The sequence below is a fragment of the Sycon ciliatum genome, chromosome 7 (genome assembly GCF_964019385.1).
Source record: "Sycon ciliatum chromosome 7, ocSycCili1.1, whole genome shotgun sequence".
Taxonomy (NCBI): Eukaryota; Metazoa; Porifera; class Calcarea; order Leucosolenida; family Sycettidae; genus Sycon; species Sycon ciliatum.
The window spans coordinates 34820369-34826770 of NC_088649.1; positions in this window are offsets into that span (position 1 = coordinate 34820369).

Below are 6402 nucleotides of genomic sequence, written 5' to 3' on the forward strand. Positions count from 1 at the left end.
GTATCACCAGCAGTAAACGTCATATTCAGAAATGACAGTACATGACCAGCCGTCTTCAAGTTCCCACCAAAACTACCACAGTGTGGTCATGTGACCGGGGATTATTTTCAAACCAGATCCGTGCTATACTAGTTTAAACCCACCCATATATGGAAACAGGAGACGGGCAAGGGAAAGTAGCTGACAAAAAGAAATCCTTAGACACAACCTGTACCTTACTAAGATGCAGCTCTGCCATCCAGATTTCTGCCCATCATCTGAGTACTCGCTGACACACACGTCACGGATCACTGTTCAGCACAGCTGACCATGGAGGAAGCAGCAGTAACAGTAGAGACACTGGCAACGCTATCCGCAATAGACACTATGACAGCACATAAATACACACACAAACACACACCTCAGACCTCAGACATGCCCATCGCGGAAGCGATGATAGCGAACAGCTATGTTAGACATAGTGATTTGTGCTGGGATCACACCATTCAACAGCTTGCAAGGCTGATGAATTGACCGCCACTTGACTAGCCTGGTAACCACCACACAGCTGTTTGAAGCGACTTGTTCTGGCCAGTGAATCCCTATTATCCATTTTTCCATTTTTTTCACACACACACACACACATACAGAAAGAGACGTGACTGCTGCAGCCACATCAACAGCAGCCACATAAACAGCAGAAACAGCAGCAGTAGCATAGAGGTAGGAGGCAGAAATAGCAGCAGCAACAGCAACAGGAGCAGCAGCAACAGCAACAGGAGCAGCAGCAACAGCAGCAGCAACAAAAGCGAGAGCAACAGCAGCAGAAGCAGAAGCAGCAACAATAACAGCAGCAGCAGCAGCAAAAACAGCGACAGCAACAGCAGCAGCAACAACAGCAGCAGCAAGAATAACACACAAACACATACACACCTGTCCTGTCCTGTCCTATCGAGCCACTGGCACAAGGGTCACGTGGGCCTGGAGTAGCAACGGAGAGAGAAGAGGAGAACGCCGTCCCACGGCGTCCAGGACACAACGAGAGGTCGTCAGGATTCAGGTCACCTACAACTGTTACCGAAAGACTGACGTATGGCCGGGGAGAACTTGAGCAGCGGTGTCTATTCCTGCCCTGGCCCGAACGGAAGCAGCGGCCGCATGACGCACAGTGTGCGCCACAACACGCCTCCACTGCGGCTGGAGACTAAGCCACACACTTGTGACGGGCAAGGCCAACACACACACACACACACACACACACACACACACACACACACACACACACACACACGAGCAGCAACAGTAGCACAGAAAGCACAGCACAGAAAGACAATGGAGTCAGGAGAAATAGCACCACCAGTAGCAATATCAATGGTTTAATAATACTTCAGCGATCACCCACTCGTATACATTTTATAAGAAGCTGTAAAGTCAGTTGAAGATACTCTTTGACATACCTTGTAGTAGTCACATCCATCTGCTACACAGCTGCAGAAATAACAGGACGACCGCTCTGCTGTTGATACGATAACACAAACATATCTGTAGCAGTGCAACGGGAAAATTCAGGAAGAAAAAAAAGAAACAAAAAGCAGCAACATTCAGTTGCATAAATAGCAGCACCAGCAGCAGTAACAACAGGACAAGCACCATCACCAGCAGCAACAGTAGCAGCAACAGTAGCAGCAGTAGCAACAGTTGCGGGATCATCACCATCACCAGCAACAGCACCATCACTAGAAGAAAAATGACCGGGTCGAGCACTCGTCTGCAGTACAGTACGGCATCATGGAATCATATGAGGATACAATTAATCACTTCCCTGGTTAATCAATATTGGTCATGTTACGCTCTTGTCGTGAAAATAGCAAACAATAATGTGTGGTGAATATTGTACAGTTACCAGTTGTAACAAATAGCAGATTATTAACAATAGAAAGTCTACTTACTCACTTCACTACAGTCTTCTGGCAGATATACTTGCATTAGAGCGTTCGGCACACAACTACCACCATCTTTGCCCTCCAATCCTGTGATTTTCCCCGGCAGACGAATGCTGCTGAATGCCACCGAAAGATCACCTCCTCTGAATCACCAACTACAGCAATCGAACATGGTTGAACAAGCGGTCACGTGCTCCTGCGTACACCAGTCATCTGGTCACCGTGCCTGTAGGGTACAACTTACTAGCCTGTTTGACCTTTTTTGGATGCACTCCTGTCACTCGAGTTGAACTCGAGTTCAACCTTGGTGTGAAATTTGTCGCCTGCTGGCGTGGTGACCAGGTGATTTGGGCACCCAGGAGCACGTGACCGCTTGTTCAACCATGTTCGATTGGGAATAAAGGAGGAACGCTGCATCGCAGCATTTTCGGACCAAAACCAGTCGACTAAGCGTCCAAAAGACTACAACATATGGGCCAATCGCGGTCATCCGTGCTTTTATAAGAACGAAATGGCGCTTTTAGTTACATTTTGCATACAAATCCCCATCTAGTAGGGCGCAGTCACCCAGTTTCGGTGGAAGTGCGCGAGTTCGATTGGGATTCAAGTAGGAAGGGAGCGTCTCAGCTTCCTCGGACCAAGACCATTCGACTCAGCACCCCGAAGACAACAACTGGTGAAATTTTTTAATTTTTGCCTTAACTTCCCCTTAAAAAAGTACCTTTCATTTCTGAACCATCCCGGCATCCGTCCATCAACCAACAGATCACTTTGCATATGGAGACCATGGCAGAACAACCCGCTGCAATAAGAGCAACCACGCCGCCACTGCGGAAAGTACCCCTGAAACAGCAACAGCAGCAGCAGCAACAACACCAGCATTAGCGAACGCAACAGCACAGCAACAGCAGCAGAAACAGCAGCAGAAGCTACAGTAGTAGAGGTCTTGCCAGCACAGAAACAGTAAAGTTCATGCCAGCACAGCAACAGTACAGGTCTTGCCAGTACAGAAACAGTATAGGTCTTGCCAGCACAGCAACAATACAGGTCTTGCCAGCAGAGCAACAAAACAGGTCTTGCCAGAACAGCAACACTACAGGTCTTGCCAGCACAGCAACAGTACAGGTCTTGCCAGCACAGCAACAGTACAAGTCTTGCCAGCACAGCAGCTACATTAGTTGGCAGCACATCAATAGCTGCAGTAGCACTACCACCAGTATAGAAACACTTGCACTAGCAGCATCACCAGCAGTAAACGTCACATTCAGAAATGACAGTACATGACCAGCCGTCTTCAAGTTCTCACCAAAACTACCACAGTGTGGTCATGTGACCGGGGATTATTTTCAAACCAGATCCGTGCTATACTAGTTTAAACCCACCCATATATGGAAACAGGAGACGGGCAAGGGAAAGTAGCTGACAAAAAGAAATCCTTAGACACAACCTGTACCTTACTAAGACGCAGCTCTGCCATCCAGATTTCTGCCCATCATCTGAGTACTCGCTGACACACACGTAACGGATCACTGTTCAGCACAGCTGACCATGGAGGGAGCAGCAGTAACAGTAGAGACACTGGCAACGCTATCCGCAATAAACACTATGACAGCACATAAATACACACACAAACACACACACACACACACACCTCAGACCTCAGACATGCCCATCGCGGAAGCGATGATAGCGAACAGCTATGTTAGACATAGCAACTTGTGCTGGGATCACACCATTCAACAGCTTGCAAGGCTGATGAATTGATCGCCACCATTTTTAGCCTGGTAACCACCACACAGCTGTTGAAGCAACTTGTTCTGGCCAGTAAATCCCTATTTTTCATTTTTCCATTTTTTCACACACACACACACACACACACACACACACACATACAGAAAGAGACGTGACTGCTGCAGCCACATCAACAGCAGCCACATAAACAGCAGAAACAGCAGCAGTAGCATAGAGGTAGGAGGCAGAAATAGCAGCAGCAACAGCACCAGGAGCAGCAGCAACAGCAGCAGCAACAACAGCAAGAGCAACAACAGCAGAAGCAGAAGCAGCAACAAAAACAGCAGCAACAAAAGCAACAGCGGCAACAGCAAGAACAGCGAGAGCAACAACACCAGAAACAGAAGCAGCAACAACAGCAGCAGCAACAGCAACAGCAGCAGCAAAAACAGCGACAGCAACAGCAGGAGCAACAACAGCAGCAGCAACAACAGCAAAAGCAACAGCAGCAACAGCGACAGGACAACAGCAGCACCAACAACAGCAGCAAAAAAAGCAACAGCAGCAACAGCAGCAGCAACAACAGCAAGAGCAACAACAGCAGAAGCAGAAGCAACAACAGCAGCAGCAGCAGCAGCAGCAGCAACAACAGCAGCAGCAACAACAGCAGCAGCAGCAGCAGCAGCAAAAACAGCGACAGAAACAGCAGCAGCAACAACAGCAGCAGCAACAACAGCGAAAGCAACAGCGGCAACAGCAGCAGCAGCAACAACAGCGAGAGCAACAACAGCAGAAGCAGAAGCAGCAACATCAGCAAAAGCAACAACAGCGAGAGCAACAACAGCAGAAGCAGACGCAGCAACAACAGCAACAAAAACAAGAGTAACACACACACCTGTCCTGTCATGTCCTATCGAGCCACTGCCACAAGGGTCACGTGGGCCCGGAGGAGCAGAGAAGGAGAATGCCGTCCCACGGCGTCCGGGACACAACGAAAGGTCGCCGGGATTCAAGTCACCTACGACTGTTTCCCCGAGACTGAGAGAAGAGGAGAATGCCGTCCCACGGCGTCCGGGACACAACGAGAGGTCGCTGGGATTCAGGTCACCTACGACTGTTTCCCCGAGACTGATGTATGGCCGGGGGAGAACCTGAACAGCGGTGTCTATTCCTGCCCTAGACCGAACGGAAGCAGTAGCCGCAAGACGCACAGTGCGCGCCACAACATGGCTCCACTGCGGCTGGGGACTGAGCCACACACTTGTGACGGGCAAGGCCAACACACACACACACACGCACACACATACACACACATGGGCGGCAACAGCAACAAAAGCAGCAACAGCAAGAGTAACACACACACACACACGAGCAGCAGCAGTAGCACAGAAAGCACAGCACAGAAAGACAATGGAGTCAGGAGAAATAGCACCACCAGTAGCAATATCAACGGTTTAGTAATACTTCAGCGATTGACCACGCGTATACATTTTACACCAGTCAGCTGGTCACCGTGCCTGCAGAGTACAACTTACTAGCCTGTTTGACCTTTTTTGGGTGCAGTCCTGTCACTCGAGTTGAACTCGAGTTGAACCTTGGTGTGAAAGTTGTCGCCTGCTGGCGCAGTGACCAGCCAGTGACTTGGGCACGCAGGAGCACGTGCCCGTTTGTTCAACCATGTTCGATTGGGAATAAAGGAGGAACGCTGCATCGCAGCTTTCTCGGACCAAAACCAGTCGACTCAGCATCCAAAAGAGTACAACACATGGGCCAATCGCGGTCATCCTTCTTTTATAGAAACGAAATGGCGCTTTTAGTGACATTTTGCATACAAATCCCCATCTGGTAGGGCGCAGCCACCCAGTTTCGGTGGAAGTGCGCGAGTTCGATTGGGATTCAAGTAGGAAGGGAGCGTCTCAGCTTCCTCGGACCACGACCATTCGACTCAGCACCCCGAAGACTACAACTGGTGAAAATTTGATTCTAGACTTAACTTCCCCTTTAATGTGTGGTGAATATTGTACAGTTACCAGTAGTAACAAACAGCAGATTATTAACAATAGAAAGTCTACTTACTCACTTCACTCCAGTCTTCTGGCAGAAATACTTGCATTAGAGCGTTCGGCACACAACTACCACCATCTTTGCCCTCCAATCCTGTGATTTTCCCCGGCAGACGAATGCTACTGAGTGCCACTCAGCTTTGCTTCATGACCGCGGAGGAATCACAGAGAACAGCCAGTACGTTGAGATCTCTGAAAATCTTTCACTGAAATAAAACACAGAGAAACAGAGAAGAGAACACACCAGGTAATGAGTAACAGAAACACAAAATAAAATTTAATAAATTTTATCTTGTAAGAGTCATTTATATGAAAACACAATAACTGTATTGCAACACACAACCCAGAAAACACCGCACAAACTTACTGCAAGAAGAAACAAGAAACGAAGTATTGGTGTGATAATCACTACACAATGGATACAAGGAAGCATGAAACAGCGCAGTTCTGCAAAGCAAAGCGCAGCACCACGCAGCGCAGTGCTGCGCATTACAGCACAGTGCAGCCCAGCACAGTGCAGCACAGCGCAGCGCAGCACAGCGCAGCAGAGCAAAGCGCAGTGCCATCTGCAACACCATACATAATACAAAGAACAACACAGTGCAGCAGATCATTACTTATGACTAGTCCACACTAGCCCGATTTTCGGCCGCTTTGGAGTTGTACGGAAATCTGCAAAGATCGGC